This window comes from Nuphar pumila, chromosome 7, assembly GCF_984573655.1.
Source record: "Nuphar pumila chromosome 7, dmNupPumi1.hap1.1, whole genome shotgun sequence".
Lineage (NCBI taxonomy): Eukaryota > Viridiplantae > Streptophyta > Magnoliopsida > Nymphaeales > Nymphaeaceae > Nuphar > Nuphar pumila.
The window spans coordinates 109,508,346-109,526,183 of NC_143255.1; the positions used below are offsets into that span (position 1 = coordinate 109,508,346).

A 17,838-nucleotide genomic window follows, 5' to 3' on the forward strand; every position below is an offset into this window, starting at 1 on the left:
CGGGTCAGGTTCGGGTAAACATGTTGACCCACCCGCCTAACCCGTTTATTAAACGGGTCAGCCAGGTTGGCGGGTTGGCATACCCTTAACACGAACCCAACCCGTTTAATAAACGGGTTAGGAGGGTCGACCCATTTATGACATGAACCCATTTAAGCCAAACCCGAACCCGCCTAAGAAGCGGGTTGGCCGGTAGTGTCAGGTTTTGCCACCCCTACATTTAAGTGAGTTTTTTTTTAAGTTGTCTGTGCCACAACCTCCCCATTTGTTTCCAACTACAAAATTTAATCGGAATTAGGAAGTAGGACCAGCATAGCTCTAACAGCTCCCCAACATTGCAGGAGCTGTCTGTGAGGTGCCCTGTTGAAACTTCCACAACCACAATGACAAATGTAGGTGATATTTTGAAAGTATCGCTTGAAAAACATGAATCCTAACAGTCATTTCAAAATTCTAAAATATTGCGACATTAAAAAATGATATTATTATTTAAATGTGCCTATCACCATAATATGATTATCAGATTTTTAGTGTTTTTTCAAAATTCTGATACGAATCAGTTTTTAGAGCATTTGATTCCGATGGATAGGTTTTTATAAGGTTTCAAAAATCAACAGCCTACAACTTTCATATATTTGTTATGCTCCAAATACCATTTTTTTCATCCAAAATGCATGATCTAAGTATCAATTTTTAGTAAATCAATCATGTTGAACACATCTATAAGGTCAAAATTTCAAAAAAAAAATGCCAAAAATCCTAAAAAATGTGTCTTATTGGGTAGGTTTTCATTTCCCATTTTTTTAAAGACCAATCCAAGCTGATTCGATTCAATCCGATCAGATTCTGATCAATTTTCTGAATCTTGTTTCAAAATTTGATCCGGTTCATAAACCAATTCTGACAACATTGGTTTGGATTGAGCCAAACTCTCTCTCTCTCTCTCTCTCTCTCTCTCTCTCTCTCTCTCTCTCATATTTGTCCCATAATGTAGACCAACTAGCCGTATAATAAATAGGTGGGTATATCCAAATTCCATTCTGTGGGGCTCCTTTTGTCTACTCTTTGAAGGAAAAGGGAGACCTTAAATCTACAGCAGACGGGCTCTAGTGTCTAATATAAAAAAACATGAAGAACGCATTTTTTCCCCACTTTTTTTAGTAGGCCAAAAGTGGGCTGGAAGTTATTGTCATAGCACACCAACCTTCATAAATGAGGTCAATATTCTCCTAACGACGCACACACTTTTCCTCCACTTTTTTACACTCGAACAACAAAGGTCTGAAAGCTCAAGACCCACTGAATCAACACAACCAACGTTCCAAGGTATCCACAAAGAAAGATGGTCAATGAAACTGCCAACAAGAAAGAAGAGCTTAATCACGGTTAGGGAACGTAATGCTGGGTGGTCTTGTCCTCAACCCAGAGTTTAACCATGCAGGAAGGCTAGCCCGACCCGGTTCTCAGCAAGGGTTAAAAAAAAAAAAAAAGCAAAGATTGTGAAGCATGCAAGCCCAATCGTATGGTCAATATCGGTCAGCCTGACTAACTTCGGATTTAACTTGGGGGAAACAAGACAAGTTGTTCGTGGCTTGGTTCGTCGTTTACACTCGTAAAATAGGCTCGTCAAGCTGGACATTAACAAAAGAGCAATAGGCTCGGCTCGGCTCATATAGGCGCGTCAACTGGTAATAAATCTATTTTATATCACAAAGAGGAGATCGTTGAAATGTTTAGTTTGCAAGCAATTTAGAGTTCAAATCCTATTGCTTACAGCTTTTAAAAAATGTATTTATTTTATAAATGAGCCATTTCGAGCTTGGCATAGCAGGTTCAGAATCCAATTTTTATTATTTCCAAAATTGCATTTTGTTTTTTTTTGTAAAGAGCCAGCTTGGGTTGCACTCATTTAATTAACTTGGGGCTCGCCATGAGCCCGCGCTTGGCTCAGCTTGCCATAAGAAGAAGTCAAACTTGAACGCCCTTTGTTCGGTTTGTTCTAACTTATTTACCAGCCTGAGATAGCTACTAGTTCTTAATGCACTTCATAGTTAATTATCAGCATATGAGTACTATTAATATTTCATAATAGTGTATAATTAAGAAGCATGGAAAGTTTTTTAATTGACCTCTTGTGACAGCCAAACCTTCAGCTTGCTTCATCCTATATGATCCGGACCGCCATGTAAGGCTTGTTTTCAGTGTTTTTGATTACCCGAAGCTAAGCTACGTTAGGGGGGGCCTTGAGCTTTATTTTTTAGCAGAATTCACTAGTGGGATTCATATGATCGCTTCTAGAAGCATGAGAGAGAGAGAGAGAGAGTGGTAAACTATGTTTCTTCTTGTAGATCTGTACCAAGATTCCATTAAAAGAATGACACAACAGAGTATCAAATACAAACAGAAAATAAGAGAGAAGTTAGCGGACGTCATGCAGCAGGGACCCCGTCTTACCAATTCTGCGCACTCCAACCCATTGCAAACCTAAACCCGGCCACTTTAACCGCTCCAGCAGCTGGCCCTGGACGAGTCGGCACAATCCGAATTCTTCTTTCCTCAAAAAATCCTAAGATGATTCATGTTTAAAAAAGGAAAATTAGTACTTTTGATATTTTTTCGGGTAAAAAAAGATACAAAAGAGCTAAACTCAAAGCTTTCTTATGTACAAGTTTGTATGGAACTATGACCATGTTTTACTTAATTAGAACCCATGAAGGGTTATCTTTTGGCAGGGGTGTTCTTGAGGAGGAGGACCAGCACCTGCTGCTGCTGCTACTTTTTTTCTTCAGACAGAGAAAGCTGGGTTTAGGCAGACCCCTACCAGTTATAAAACTATACCATTGGGATTAGAACTTGCAACATCCCAACGCAAGGTGACGTGCACTAACTGCTCCTGACAGACAAGCGGCGCCTCCGTTGGTACTGCTGCTGCTACTTAGAGACACTAACAATGCATTCTCGACCTCCCTAGTCGCATTCCCGCGCACAAGTGACACGGCATAGTCGATGAGCGAGGCATCACAAGGGAATGTAAGTGCACCATCAATGCTGAAACCAAACTCTTCCTCTGCCATGTTCAGCAATTCCAGGAAGGCGGGGTGGTGAAGGTAAGCCAGGGGAACCATGAACCTTTTACCGTCGGCCGCATACGCAACAAAATGGCCCTTGTCTGCAATTGCTGCCACTTTGCCACTAGTGCTGCTGTCTTCAACAACACCATCTGAGATCCTTCTCCTCCCTCTTCCAGCCATCTTCTGCCACTTCCTGACAATCTCTGCTACCCTCTTTGCCTTGATCATTCTTTGAAAGATGAGCTGCAGCAGACTATAGGAATATAGAGGAGACTTGAGAGCCTTTTCATATACTTGATAATTTTGGGTGTCCTATGTATAGAGGAGTAAAGATTGGGGTATCTTCGTAGTCTTGGGTGAATGGGATTTGAGATGCACGTGATGTGGGGCCTATAAGACGTAAGCAAGGAAGATCGGTGTGCTGGTAGTTATCATAACATTGAAATAAGACGTAAAGCTCTGCCCTTTTTATCCAACCTTGACTGGGGACCAACATATGCAAGAAAAGCCAGTCAAGCCAGCAATTAAGTGTAAGAACAGCAGATTTCAGAAACTGTGGGTGTTGGGGAGCCAGATATGGACCAAATTTATGGGTATGGTATCGGGTTCGGATTTGGGTTTAATCGGGTCTACTATAAGAAAAACTATACCTGAAACCGATAAGAACTACATGAATCAAACCCGGACCATACCTAGTAAAACCATATTTTTTATCATTTTTACATTGAAAATTTGCGGGTCTTAATTGGAACTCGGGTCGGGTCCAGGTCTGGTATAAAATTTCACAAACTATACCCAGGTCCATATATTAATCGGACCTTTGAGTCCGGACCCAGGTCTTAATCGGGTTTTTTTATTTATCACCATACTTGGATCCTATATGGTTTGGTTTGGGTCAGGTTCGGGTAAACCCAACCCGTTGGCACATGACTTTTGCTATCTCCTATTGGATTGGTGCTACGGTTTTTCTAGCTTTTCTAGCTTTCCAAGAACAAAAAATAGATGTTCTAAGATGCAAGTGGTCTGGAAAGCTTTCCATTAGGGGTGGCAATCGGGTCGGGTCGTCGGGTTGGCGGGTCAGAATACCTCAACACAAACATGACCCATGTATTAAACGGGTTGGATGTGGCAAACACGAACACAACCCATTTATTAAACGGGTAACCCGACATGACACGATTAACTCGTTTAATAAACGGGTTGGGTTGACACGACATGATTACACGACACGACGACTTGTTTATTAAACAGGTCGACCCAATAACATAGACATTTTTGTTTACAATTTGGTTTGGTTCGGACTATTGGTCAAACATGAGTTAGGGTTAGATGAGTTAATATATATAAAAATGGGTTGCGAGTTGACGGGTTCGTGTAAATGGGTTGACCCGCCCGCCTAACCCGTCTATTAAACGGGTCAAACAGGTTGGCGGGTTGGCATACCCCTAACACGAACACGACCCATTTAATAAACGGGTTAGGCGGGTTGACCCGTTTACGACACGAACCCGTTTAAGCCAAACCCTAACCCGGCTAAGAAGCGGGTTGGCGGGTCGGATCAGATTTTGCCACCCCTACTTTCCATATCTTCCCACATATCTAAGGGGCAGTTTGATTGCATGGACAAAACTGCTTAGTTTTGTCTTATATGTGGACACTGGTGGTCGGGTACATAGGTGTTCTGGACAAGTCAAGTTTTTGTTCCAATTGTTCCACTCTCTTTCTCTTTTATCTTTTTTTTGTCTCAAGTGTCTCGAACACCACTCCTCCCCTTACAAGAAGTTGGCCATGTTTAAGGCATTAACCTGCATCTTCATGTTGAAGCTAAGGTTGAGTTCTGTTTCACTCATCCCCCATCTTAGTACCCTTCTTAAATCTTATGATGCAATTTGTTTTGATCAAATTTGACCTTATAGATAGATTCAGCATGGACAATTTAATAAGAATCAACCTTTCTACCATATTCTTTTGATAAAAATTTATGTTTTGTTCACCATTGGTTTTTGAATTACCAAAAAATTTGGCATTCAAGTTGGATGGCCACCATTTAAATGCTGATCTTCACTAAATGAATGTAGATCACATTCATGGAGTTTAATTTGATAAAAACAACTTGCATCAATGAAACTTGCATCAATGAAATTCCAAGAGGATATGATGATAAGGATGACAAAGGGGATGAATTGAACAACTTCATCACCTTACGATGGACCAAGCAATGGTAGGACCTAAGCTTTTTCCACTTTCAATACTTGAACCCTCATCATCCTATCACCAACAAGTCAGATTGTTTTCAGTATTGTAGTGAATCGGCTTATTCTTATTCTATCAGTAAAAAACTGATACAAAATGAGTTGGTTCGGCTTAATTTTTTAATAACATAAAAAAGATTTATAAATTATTTTTAACAATTTTATATTGTTTTAAATTTTTTTGCTGACATGTCATCTTCTGGTTAAAAATTGGCCAATTCAGCTTCATTCGATTCAGAATCAAAATCGGTTGAGTCCCAAAATCATTTTGGAAATAGATTCGGGAGCCGATACGGTTTTGACAACATTGCCGAGGCCTTATAGTGACACAAAAAAATGGCCATCTTGTATTGCTTCAAGCCTGGGGTCCATATGTGGGTCACATATAACACTAAGATTAATGGGTCAGGCTAGGTCAAGTCTTTCAGGGATAGAAACTTATGCTTCTTGTAATGAACTTTGTAGGGGCTAGAGCACTCATCAATAGGTCCTACATTTGGTTGACTTAGGGGAATCACAGGGAGGTCTGTGCACCGGGTGGGGGTAGGCCCCATCACCCTTAATCAATGAAACTATTCTCTTTGATCTGGATCCAAAGTCTTCAAAACCGGTTGAATGAAATCTGGATCTGAAATCTTCACCCTGACCCAATAAAATATAGTCCCTCCCAACTCGTAAATCCAGCTACAACCTCCATTGGTTGTAGTGGGTAACTCCAGCATGACACGTTTGTGATCATCTTTTTTTCTCAATTTTCCCCTTGCCCCCCAATGCCTATGCTGAGTGTTGGCTCGCATGAGAGGGTAACACGTGCAGAATTATTCGAACCTTGACCACCCTTATGATAGCCAAGGCCCAACCCCTACCAACTCCCTTAGGGCTATTATGATCGGGCAGTTGCAAATGAGATGCTAAACCCTAGTCAGTTGCCAAATACGAGCTCCAAAGGATTGCAGTCTGCAGTTCCAAATAAGGATGGCAGTAGACTTGGGGGAAATGAGGATCCATCGGGACCCGCCCTGTTTGGGATGGAGATCGAGGATACTAAACGCAGAATGGATCGGGGATGAAGGTGAAAATCAAAACCCGTACGGGGATGGAGGTGGGGATGGGCTTACACTTGCCCCTGTCCCGTCCCCGATCCCCGTTAATAAAATTACTAATATGCCTTTATTATATTATAAAATAATATTTAAATCATACATATATTTAACCCTAAGTTCCTACTTCCTAACCCTGAAAATGAGTCTCTCTTTCTCTTCTCTCTCTCCTTCCTCTAATGACTCTAAAGGATTATGTAAATCCTATACCGAGAGAAAATGGAGATCCGTTCGAACCCACCTCATTTGGTACGGTGACGAAGGACATGAAACGAATAATGAACTAGAGATGAAGGTGAAAATCAAAACCCGCCACGGGGATAGACCGGAGATGAAGGGCAAATTTCTGAGACGGGCGGGGATGAAGAGCTTGTCCCCCTGGCCATCCCTAACTCCAAATGTGTTACACCATTGTCATCTTATCAATTTTCTTCTAGATTATATCAGTTGTTGTCAGATGGTAGTTAATTAGGAGAGCCAATTAGGCCCAAGGATCTTTGGACAGGTCACCGTTCAAGGTGCCTAGACACCGTTAATCATGAAAATGAACAGAACCCAAAACCCAACTAAACGCACTCACTTTTGGATGATTTTCAGCCGTTCACTCCTTTGAGATTGATGCACATTCATCTACAAAGTGAACGGCATCAACAATTTTTGTGGGGGCCATTTAGGTAGAACCACTCTTAGATGGGCTTTGGGAGCCGTTCATTTCCATGATGAACGACATCCAGATGCTTTGGACTGTTTTTCCATCTAAGGCTCCTTGGACCTGATCTCCTCTCGGTAATTAGCAACTCCAGTCCACTTCCACTCGCCAAATCCAGGCTGGCAAACAGTGGTGGGTGTTGGCAAATCTCATGGCTCTCAAATCCTCATTTGGCACTTAGTGCCAAATACAGGCTCCCAAACAGAGGCATCATATGACATGATCGTATATGGTATCATGGTTGAATGGACATGTCATGTGAATCATTTATCATGAAATGCAATGTCTCGGCTTCTTATTGAGTACATTCTTTTCTTCATAAATTCGGAGGCACACACCAGTTGAGGTCACCTTCATAAGCTTGCACATCAATATCAGCACATGCCATGCACCTTCAGTTTTGTAGCATTCACAGTGGATTACTTCCTGGAATTAATGTTCAAGGTTTTCTTCTTCTTCTTCTTCTTCTTCTTCTTCTTCTTCTTCTTCTTCTTCTTCTTCTTCTTCTTCTTCTTCTTCTTCTTCTTCTTTTCCACAGTACATATATACTACAGAGAAGAACTGTCCTTAGGCACTAGTAAAATCCAAGTGTATCTCGCTTTCTGATCTTGATTGGCATGTGGATCCCTTGAGCATATTGACAAATATGGCAAGTCTTACAAAAATCTTGTGAAAGAAAATGCAAAGTTATGGTAAAAATTAAAATTGTTGATAAAATCATGATTTTTTTGGAAATATCATTATTATATCACTAAAATGAGTACATTGTGATTTTATCATGATATAACCTTTTTATAATTGGCAAGATCTCGAAATAAACTTTCATTTGTTTTTTTACATGCTTTTTAGGTTTTTTCCTGTATTTTAAAAATAATAATAAAACATTTCACTAAAAACCATGAGAATAATGAAATTTTTATTTATTTTTTTTTAGTTTTTGCGTTTATACTTTTGTCACTATGGCTATGAATTGAAAGAGAAATTTTGTTTCATTTGATTGTCTTCCAACTTCACAAAATGACCTGATGGTGCCTTCTAATCCACCAAAGACCCAGGGCCTGGAGAAATTTGAACTTCTATCACTAAGGGCTCAGCTCATCCAGTAGGGACTTGTGAATGTCACTGATGTCACAAGTTCGAAACCCATGGGAAGCATCCCTTGCCGCAAGGTCGGAGCTAGGTATACTCACTAATGGGCATGAGGGACCTCAAGGATTTTACCAACATGAGGTTAACCAATGTACCGTTGGTGATTTGTGAGGGGAGGAAGTGTTCTCCTTGCCTAGCTGAGAGAGAGAGAGGAAGAAGAATTTTTAATGGTGCCGAGTTCAACAACATTTGGATTAAGGCAGCACGTGAACATGGACCAGAGGAAAATGTGGCTCCACCCCGTATGGACCAGGGATGGAGGACATGAAATGGGGATGGAGGCAAGGATGAAGGTTAAAATCAAATGTAGGATGGAGGCGGGGATGGACTTATGCTTTCTCCCACCTCGCCTCGCCCTGTTTGGACCGGAGACGGAGGACATGAAATGGGGATGAAGGTCCGGATTTTGAGATGGGGCAGGGGTTGGAGACCTTGTCCCCTGCCCCAGTCCACTGCCATCCCTAATGAATGTGTGATTGGATGGAGAGTCGACCAGGTTATCAGAGCAGAATAGCACCTGACCCCAATCCAAACCAACTAGGAGGGCAATGTATTCCATAGCTACCAACATGTGGAAGAACCATTTTAATTGGTGTAAATGCAAGAACAAAGTGTCTTCAAATATAAAAGATGGATTTATAGACGTGGGTAAGACGGATACACGTACCATAACTGAGTGCAATCCCTCATACTCATGCATTTTCATGTAAATCAGACCATATGGATGTGTTTAGCAAGGTTTATATTTGGTTCTAGTGAAGGTATTAAATTATTGAACTGAAAATCATAGGTTGAAGAAGCTGTGTGACCTCAATTTGACCATATAGATGTCTTCAGCATAGTTTGTTCGTTTGCCGATGATCAAACACTAGGTCATGTTTTTGTGTTGTAAAAAAATGAATTTTTAGTCATAAAATTTTGGTATATTGTGAGTCGTTAATTTTATAAGCACTTAAAAAGCCTGTTTACATGTCACACTCACAACTCACATTATTCAAAACTTATTTTCTGCTAAAAAAAACCTTATAGATCACATCCATAGGGTCCGATCATAGTGACAAATATCACGGTATTTATGAAAATCTTGCGATAATATCGCGAGAAATTGCCTGAAAGTTTAAAACAGCAATTTCTAGCAAGATTTATGAAAAAATGTAAATACCGCGATTTAAACATGATATTTATGTTTTAAACGGCTATTTATCATGAAAAAATCATGTGTTTTTATTTTTAAATAATTTTTATTAATATTTTCTTATATAATTTTTTTTTATTTTTTAATTTATTTTTTTATTGCCAAGATTTTGCCAAAAAATGCAAGATTTATGAAAACTTTTCAAATCCTCACGAATTTTTTGAAAAGCCAGATTTTCCCGTTTTTAAAGTTTGTCACCAGTGAAATTTCAAAAGCAAGATCCTGAGAAGTTGAACCAACCTTAAAGCATTTTTAAAAGTAGCTTCCTTGTGTTAAACGAGTTTCTCAAAAGAATACAATTTTAGAAGGTATCCCTGCAAAACGGTGTTCATTTGTTTTTTTTATTTTTTATAAATTTATTGAAGAAATTGCTCTAAGCCCAGTTGAGCTAACCATGGAATGAAATACATGAACTTACCCTTCTTCATTAAGTCCCTTATTGAATCTCTTTAATGCCACCCAAAAACCTGAAATTTATTGAATTCTCAATGTTTCTGGAAACTTAATTGTTGGACCTTGGTGTTCTTCTTTGAAAAAACTGATAAAGGCGTAGATGACAAACATGGACATTTACAACTCAAAATATGATAAATCTAGCCAATCGATATATATATATATATATTTTACTCTTTTGTCACATGAAAATTTAGGCACCTTGGTCAAAACCTCTTGTCTAAGTTGAAACCACTTGTCCAAGTAATTACTTAAACAGGCACCATGTAAGTTACCTGAAAAAATCAGGTACTCTGTAAGCGGTTACCTGAAAAAATCAGGAACCATGTAAGTTGCCTGAAAAAACTGGGCGCCATAATTTTGACCAAACAAAAGAGTAAAATCTGTCAAAAAATAGTAAATTGGCCATGTTTGTTATATTGACGGTCAGTTCTGGTATTATGCTAAAAATTAGTGCCATCTACGACAATGCCATTGTCGGTTAAAAAGAAGAACTCTTGATTCTTGATGGCAACCAGAAATAATAAAATACTCAAATTTGGATCAAAATATAGTTTTGCAGGCATTTTCTGGGCAAGGGAAAATCTCATTATCAGGGTTTTCTTGGCAAGGGAAAATATCTCAGTAAACTAAAAATCTTGTTTTTCTTAGAAAGCATCAGTAATTTAAAATTTAAGAATATATGAAAGGACATAAAAAAAGAAGGAAAAACAATGTGCGTGTGAATGTTTGGTGCTATTGAAGGCACAAAACTGTTGATCAGAAAATCATAGGTTCAAGCTTTATCAACTCAATCTAACTACATAGACGTGTTCATCATGGTTTTAAGGATCAAATCCTGGATCGTATTATTTTAATAAAAAAATAAGATTTTTGAGTCATGAAATTTTAGTGCATGGTAGGCCATTGATTTTTTAAGTCCTTCAAAAACTTACATGTCACAGTCACATGATTCAAAACTCATTTTCTACTAAAGTTATTTATACCCAATGGTTTGGTGTCTTCGATGGCACCAAATATATATAAAGAGAGAGAGACTAGAATATAAGAACTAATGTGTGAACTGTGATTTTTCATGAATTTTTTTTCTTTTCTGGTGAATCAAACTATATGCATGTGATCTACATGCTTGGTTTTATAAGAACCCGCTATTGAATCATCCGATTTTGATGCATAAACAAGATTTTTTTAAGGCTTTAAAATCAATGGCTCATAATCTTCATAAATATTCAAGCATTAAAAAATTTGATAATATCATGATAAAAATACAATATTTTCAAGATAGATAATATTTTGAAAACATCATGTTTTTCAGAATTATATCAGTTTTTGAAAAATCTTGTGGCAAAATCAGAAATTTTCAAAAAATGGCCGGTATTTGTGAGTAAGAGTTCAATCAGCATGCAAAGTCCCATAGTTGGATCATTATTTTTAATTTTCACAATTTTTTATCCTCTGTGAGCCCATAGAACAGGGGCAGGTCACATTGACCCCGGGCAACCACAGGGTCAGGTGAGCCCTGACTGCATCCCGGAAAGAGTGTGCCGGTTGACTTTGTGTGGGGGGAGTCAATGGGCCTGGGTTGGCCATGCCCTACCTGAACCTGCTCCCAATTAAAGACTAATTTCTCTTGTTTTACATTATTCATTTGTTTGTCTTCAATGCAGGGGCGGGCAGTTGGCTAGTCCGGTCCAGTCCGGTCCGGCCCGCCTGGTATATTGGATGGGCCGACCGGCTATTTAACAGTCAGCAGCCCGGTCAACTCCAGCCCACCAAAAATGTGTGGGTAGGCCACAGCTTGACCCGTCCAATTCGATGAGCCGATAGGCTATTCAACAGTCAGCATCCCAGTCAAACCCGGCCTGCCAAAAATGTGTGGATAGCCCTGTAGCTCAGTCAATCCAATTGGACGGGCCCATCTGACTGCACCACGATCCATTGCCCACCCCTATCCAAAACAGTCATTCTTCCAATGCGTGTTCTGATAACCATGGTCAAAAGTTCACCATGGTGTTTACTCATTTGGTTTTGTTCTAATGGAAGTTTTGAACTCAAGAACAGGGTGACAAGTCCTAACCCTGTTAGGGATGTCAAAGGGTTGGGTTTGGGTTGGATATCTGACCAACCACCAACCGAAACCTACTTAGCAGGGTTTCTTAATCTGATTGAGAAATCGGGTCAAATTCGGTTGTGAATAATAGAATCCGATCATATTTGTATTCTAACTCGGTTTCTTACCAAGCTTAGATGGGATTCTCATGTTTTCATAAAGATATAAAAAAGCACACTTTTTTTTTAAGGCAAGCTGGGTTTGTCCGACACCCACCATTTATTAAAAAAAGCATTCAGTTTATTTTTATTTTTTTTGAAAGGTAAGCTGGGGTTAGGCAGACCCCTACCAGTTATACAACTGTACCATTGGGTTTTGAACCTGCAACGTCCCTACCAGGTGCCTTTAACTGGAGGGCTCTGTAAGGACTTGGGTATCAGTAGGGGTGTCAACCGGCCTTGTTTACCCAGATCCGACCCCAACCAAACCCTATAGGGTCCGGGTATGGTGATAAATAAGATGACCCGATTAAGACCCAGGTCCAGACCCGAAGGTCCGATTAATACACTACCCCGACCTGAGTCCCAATTAAGACCCACAAATTTTAATGTAAGAAAAATAAAAAAAAAATATGGTTTTACGGGGTTTGGTTCATGTAGTTCTTATCGGGTCCGGGTATGGTTTTTCTTATAGTGGATCCGGTTAAACCCAGGTCTGAAACCGATGCCATATACCCCAAAATCTGCTCCAAGTCTGGTTCTACCTGTGTCCGAACCAAACCTGACCCGTTGACACACTAGGTCTCAATGACCCCACCAAGGGTTTTCCTTACAGGGGGAGGGCCCATCAAGTGTCCCTCGCCGAGAGTCCCTTGTTATATAAAAAAAAATGAAAACCTAAGGCAGCTAAACATAAATTTGCTGTATGTTATAAATCATCTGATAAACTGTTAGGAGATGGAAAAGGATCAGAATTTAATCTAACAAGCCTTAAACAAAATTTCTTTTGTTGATGTAAAATAAATTAAGTGCACTTGCAATTTCTAAATGGCGTGAAGTTCTTTGAGAACCCATTCTATGTTTTATCCAAAACGAAATTGACACACTAAACCCTAGCTAGTTGGCCTCGGTTCAAAATATGATATGTAAAATCTGTATCACTACCTTGGGTAAATTTGCCTTGAACTAAGGGTTGAAAAGTTTGGACTTGACTTGGACCCGAAATCCTAAGTTCAATCTTAAATCGATGCTTGAATGGTCATCTTTTGTTCTATTAATTTGGATCCAAAATTTTAAGCTACGAACAGTAATTTGAACCCAATATGGTCATGAGAACTTAACTTCAACATTGAAGTAGCAATTGAATAGTGATTTGGACCTGATTTGGATCCAAAGTCATATGCTCAACCTTAATCCTATGGCACAAAGACGTGCACCCAAGGATACGTGATGCAGATTCGACGTGCAGGTTCGAACATTTTTTGAAAAATAGAACAGAGGTCACAAGTTTTTTTATTTTTAATCAATACAAAACTATCTTTTGATATTTTAATATTAAAAACTATTTTTTGATATTTTAATATTAAAAACTAATTTTTTAAGCAATACTTAAAACATTAAAATAATATGAAAAAAATGGTCGTACATGACTTGTCGTGCCCACGTGTCTGTGTCATGGGGAAGCACCACCAAGATGGTGTGTCCCTGTGACATGGCCTTAAACTATCAATTGATTTGGAGACAATTCAAATCAAAATCTTAGATTCGTTTTTCCAATTCGGAATTTCAAAACTAATATTAATTTGGCCTTAAATTATCATTTTTTGACAAATTAATCAGTTTCTTTTCTAAAAAAATGTTTGCCATATAATTTTGTTTTTTTCAGCAAAATTGACATCAAGAGGATGAAAGGACAATTTTACTCATAGCTTTGTCCAAGCATGGCTTTAATTATAATGGTTTATTTGGGGCACGTTTGGAAGCGAGAAAAACTTTTTTAGGAAAAGAAAGTTTTGCTTATGAGAACTTTTTATATGAGAAATTCTTTAAAGGAAAGGTTTTCGCTTGTTTGTGTAGCATGAGAAAAACATAGTAATATGATGTGAAAAAATGAGAGAGGAGGAGAAGGGTTGGTAGTGATAGTGGTGGGTGGTGGTGGGATCGATGGTGGTGCTGATGGTGAAATGGTGGGTGGTGGGGAGATGAGTGGTGGGGAGTAAAAATAAATTTTCTTTTGGTAGGAAACATTCTTCCACCCTTCTCATGGAGGAATATTTCCTATCAAAAAGTGTATTTTTTTTAAAAAAACTCTTTCAAAGAAGTCTCTCTCTTTTGGAAGGGTTAGAAAAATCTGTACGGATTTTCTATTTTGCATCATTTTTCCTGCATCTTTCTCGCTTCCAAACGTGCCCTTGAAAAAACTTTATTCAGACTGAACACTCTTTGAAGGGATTGGTCGATCTTGTTTCTCCCATAGCATTACTCCATTTAGAACACGCCTTCTCCAATAAATTTTTGCAAGAAAAAAATGAAACTCCATCTTTTTCCAAAAAAAAAACTACAAATTAAAAAGTTGTTCATTTGTGAGAATTATTTAATATGAAAAAATTATATCCAGAAAAAATACTTTTCATAAAAAAGCAAATGTGGATCCAATCTTATAAAATCTCATGTTCACGAGTTGGGCTCAGAAATTAACTGAATTGCTTGCGACTCGGTTTGGTCGGCTAGTACAAAGCTCATATGGTCTTGCAGGCTAAGCTCATTTACACCACTCAGCTAAGCATGTAATCAAGGATTGTCTGTCACAATCATCATTAAATTGAAAGGAAAAACCTGGAGTTACTGCAAATGGAAAGCTCATTTTTTCAAATACTCACTTCTAAAGTATGATACTCTTCTGAAATTTGATGGGAATATCTATTCTTTCACACTTCTCCTGTGTTTCATTCATGCTTCCTAACCTAGAGTTACCGAAAGCTTCTTAAATAGGAGAGAAGCATGCTTTTTGAAAACTCATTTTGAAAGCGTGATACTTTTCTGTTTTCAAACTTGATGAGAATATTGATTCTCTCCCACATTTCTTATTTGTTTAATTCATGCTTCTTATATTTTTTCTCCTGCTTCTTTTTGTGTTTTTTATGTGCTTAATTCATCTCACGCTTCTTACTTGCTTTTCTTTTGCTTTGTCTAAATAGGTAACCAATATTTTTAGATTTTGACAAAAAAATAATTCTTATACTAAAAAACATGAAATTTAAGGATAGTCTTTTTATTTTAGTTTTTTATTTGCTTCTCATTTTAATTTTCTTTTAACTTCTCATTCGATTCTCATATTGTTTCCTTTTCGACTCACATTTTACTTTCAAATCTATACCTAATTTCTTGCTTTATATAAATTTTAAAATGTTGGTGCAGTATCTTAGATGACCAAGGTATAGCCCTTTTAGTTGAACAACCATGAGCACTTTAGTCACATCCAGATCTTCTAAAACATTGTATAAGGATGGGAAGTTGATGGTAGGCCTCAAAGTGCATGTGTTTCATATATATTATAAAACGAAAAGGATGAATTTAAGGTACTGCATTTTTAAGAAAAACTATCTTCCACATAGGCGTACGGATCAGCAAAGTTTAGAAATATCACAGGCTTAAACTACAAACTTATATTAGTAGGGGATTTATTAAGATATTTTACTATTCCCAGCTGGTTTACTACAAAAAGACTAGCCTGTTGTATATTGATTAGCAAGAGGCTAATATCATGGTGAATACAAATTTATGGGCACAACCTTCTTAATCAACTCACTTGTAACAAAGGACCTAATTAAGCATTAAATAATTAAACATTTTACCACCATAAATTGATTTTAAATGGTGGCTTCAATGACTTATATATTTAGTAGTCGAACATATTTATACTAATTTCTTCCAAGTTTAATCTTTGGCGGACTCTTTTAACATCATTGGCGAGAACAGAGCCAATCATATGATATATGATGCAAGGGATCCATCCTACATTCAATCCTAGCGGACCAACCAATTATGGCTACGATTATCCACATCTTCACTTGGATTTGGACTAATCTTAGCAGTTCAAATGCATCAGTTGGACGACTACGATCCAGATTCATTAGTTGGAGGGTTAGGATCAACATAGATACTCTGATAACATGTCAGGGGATAGGATTCTTTCATTAGCATCTAGAGAGAGAGAGAGAGAGATTCTAGCCTTCCACTCAACAATCAACAAAAAAAAAATCTTTCTTTTCAAAAGGTTGGTACAAGTTCATGTAACCGAATAAAGAAAAGCATAACAAAACTGGAAAGTCCATTTAAGGGTATCACATGAAAGCTCCCTGGAACAACTGGATGAATCCTGGTTACGTTGTTCATGTAGTCCGATTTGCATAGCCCTCATCCTCTGAAGCCAATCGTAGGGCTCCTGGCAATAGGTTGACAGCAAGCCCTACAAACCTACTCTTTACCACTCTCTCATTTCTACTAACCAACCATTTTGCACTGCTGCAGTACCCCTATATATATATATATATATATATATATATATATATATATATATATATATATATATATATATATATATATATATATATATATATATATATATATATAATCATTCCATGCACCACTATACTGCCTTGTCAGGGGGAGTTGATGGACTACTTTGTACCTTTGCTTCGGAAAAACCCTTCGGAGCAAGTCGAGAAAGCACTGCTTTTCTTCACATGTTCTTCTCCAACCTTTCTCTTTCATATCCCTGCGAGTGAGCGAGCACAGTGTGATGATCAACAGGTTACTGATACCACTAGTTTTGCTTGTTTGGTTTCTCCTTGATTCCATTGAAAGCTGACTTGTAAGTAATTCCCTACTTATGTGCAACAGGTTACTGATACCACTAGTTTTGCTTGTTTGGTTTCTCCTTGATTCCATTGAAAGCTGACTTGTAAGTAATTCCCTACTTATGTGCAACAGGTTACTGATACCACTAGTTTTGCTTGTTTGGTTTCTCCTTGATTCCATTGAAAGCTGACTTGTAAGTAATTCCCTACTTATGTGGAACAAAAAATTGCTTCACCTCTCTGTATAATATTTCTATTGTGTTTGGTATCACATAAGAATGTGACCAAGTTCAATAACTCCAGCATTTTTGCCAGTAATCAAGTTCAATATGGCACCAAGACATTACCTTGATTCAGTTTGGTTCTTTAATTAGCATAGCGGAATCTTCCCCTCAATCCTATTCAACCAGGGCAAGCAAAACTCTAAGGGCACGTTTGGAAGAAAGAAAAACTCTCATAGGAAAAGAAAAGTTTGCCTATGATAAGTTTTGATATAACTTTTTCAAATGAATTTTTTTTCGCTTGTTTGTGTTTCATGAGAATAACAGAGAAAAATGTGCGTGTTTGAGAGAGAAAAGATGTACTTTTTCTTTCCTACTTTCACTTTTCCTACTATTTTCTCACTTCCAAATGTACCCTAAAATCCTTATTTTTCCTTTAAGCTTAGTTCTAATTTTTTTTTCTTTTTCTTTTCGCTGAGCTTGGAGTCATTCCAACTCTAAATTGGCTAGTATATATTTTTTCTTCTCTCAAAGTTTGTTATATATTTTTTTTTAACCAGGAAGCATCGCTGAAAACCAGGTCACTTAATGAGCCCCCCTCCTGCGAGGTAAACCCCTGGTGGGGTCACCGACACCCAATCACTTACGGAGCCCATCAGTTAAAACCACTCACACACCCGGTGAGAGTCGAACTTAGAATTGAGGATCCGGAGTTAGCACCTTCTCCCCTGGCCCGCTGCCATTCGGGCCACTCAGGTGGGTGGGTATACTGTTGCATAG

The 17,838-nt window shown here is 38.2% G+C and overlaps 1 pseudogene; it reads right to left on the reverse strand.

The window, feature by feature from the left end:
- Positions 1 to 318: 318 nt before the first annotated feature.
- Positions 319 to 3,299, reverse strand: LOC149832879 (auxin-responsive protein SAUR36 pseudogene; annotated as a pseudogene).
- Between the last annotated feature and the right edge of the window lie 14,539 nt (positions 3,300 to 17,838).